Source organism: Tiliqua scincoides, chromosome 3 (assembly GCF_035046505.1).
Source record: "Tiliqua scincoides isolate rTilSci1 chromosome 3, rTilSci1.hap2, whole genome shotgun sequence".
In the NCBI taxonomy this organism is placed as follows: domain Eukaryota; kingdom Metazoa; phylum Chordata; class Lepidosauria; order Squamata; family Scincidae; genus Tiliqua; species Tiliqua scincoides.
Genome location: NC_089823.1, coordinates 32,949,356 through 32,951,293, shown reverse-complemented (window position 1 = coordinate 32,951,293; position 1,938 = coordinate 32,949,356). Strand labels below are relative to the sequence as shown.

General features: G+C 49.8%; 1 pseudogene; it reads left to right on the top strand.

Moving 5' to 3' along the window:
• Positions 1 to 1,212: 1,212 nt before the first annotated feature.
• Positions 1,213 to 1,329, top strand: LOC136646660 (5S ribosomal RNA; annotated as a pseudogene).
• Positions 1,330 to 1,938: the final 609 nt, after the last annotated feature.

The following is a 1,938-nucleotide window of genomic DNA, read 5'->3' as shown; positions in this document are numbered from 1 at the left end:
GTTTTTGCCCCCTCCCTGCCCTGTCTGCCACCCCTTGCCATCTTACCTTCCTTAGTGGGCATGGAGCTCCAACAATATGTGCAGGAAGGTTCTGACCTACTCACCATTGCCCCAACAGTGTGCTGTTGGAAAGTGCTTTATGACTGCCACCAGTTCCATGGCAATGGTCTCCTTGGGAGCCAGGAGGCTGTGCCAGCCATGGGGCAAAGTCCTGCCGGCCAGGAAGAGCCCAAGCAGGCTGAGAGGCTGGTGGGTGCACAGCCCCATTGGCCCTGGAGCCTCGGCGCTGCAGTGCCAAGTATATGCCTAGGGGGCAGGGCTGCAAAGTTGGCCTCACGGCTGAGATGCTGAGGCATGCAGCTGCTTGGCTAGGCCACAGGATGGAGTAAGATCTCAGGCCATTCCTGGAGCTGGAAGGGTAGAGCCAGCCAAGCCAGCTGATGGGCTCATAAGGAGGAGGTTGCTCCTCCTTGGGCTCCTGCTTGGGGAAGATGACAAGGGGAAGTGTAAGTGACCCATGGCCCTTACCACTTCCTGTCCCTGGCCTGGTAGGGGCCAGCTAGCTTGGGCAGGGAGGCCCCTCAACCCTGGGGGAAGAGCTTGCTGGACAACCAGGTGGGCTGCAGATACCACGTCTGGAAGGGGACCCTGGAACCCTGCAACCAAGGTGTGCCCCAGAAGCCATTGGGCCTTCTCCCTACCACGGGGGGGGAATCAGGGCGCCCCACCACAAGGGGACACCTTAGACTGTGGATTGGGGCCCTTGTGGTGTAACAAGGCCCTAATGAATGTAAAAGTGTTAACCAGATTAAATTGACAGTGCAGACCAATCTCAAGGACTCCTTGCCTTCTTCCCAGCTGGGGTAAGTCAATCCTAGCTCCTGCTATTCAGGAGAAAGCCCCGCCCCCTGGGCCCAACCCAGAAATGAATATCACAGGCTGCTTTTCTGCAGCCAGAACTGATGGAACACGTTTGTTAGTGCTTTCATCCCATGGGATTGAGCTATTTGTCTTTTTCAAAAGAAATATCAAATGGCTGTGGCAGAAGGTCAGTGGTTGAGCATGTGCTCTGCATACCAAAATTTCTAGGTTCAATCCCTTGCATCTCCAAATAAGACTGGGAAAGACCCTTCCATGAGATGCTGAGAGCTGCTTCCAGGCACTGCAAACAATACAGACCTTGATAGTTTGACTCAGTACCAGAACTTCTTAGATAGCAACTGTTACCCTGCACATGCCTGATCTTGGCTGATCTCAGAAGCTAAGCAGGGTCAGGCCTGGTTAGTACTTAGATGGGAGACCGTGTGAGAATACCAGGTGTTGTAGGCTTATACCATAGTCTTTCGAGACTGAAGGTTGCCAACCAAGAGCTTCTTATGAGTATTGGGTTTGCACAAAAAAGTGCTCTGAAAATGGTATTTCTACAACAGAAGCAGTACCAAGCAACAACACATGGACAAGTTGTCACAAATGAGAATTTATACAAATGTTTCATGGGGGGGGGGGGAGAAGAGAAAGAGAGAGAGCTGCACACATATCATTTTGGTTGTGTAGGCTTAATTAGACATCTAATTAGGTATAGAATTAACAGCTGCCCTCATTTCAGGTTGCACTATCATTGCGTGGTACCTAGAACTCAAAGTACAATTGAGAAGGTCTCAGGTACAATAACGATCTCTTCCACTGTACCACCATTGCTACTGAGTAATTCTATAGTATAGTGGTTCTCACACATTTAGCACCAGAACCCATGTTTTAGAATGGGAATCTGTCAGGACCCACCGGAAGTGATGTCATGATTGGAAGTGACATCATCATCAAGCAGGAAAATTTTTGACAATCCTAGGCTGAAATCCTACCCATACTTAACCAGGAGTAAGTCCCATTGACTATCATTGTTAAAGAATATACATAGTAGCTTGTTAAAAGTACAGGTCT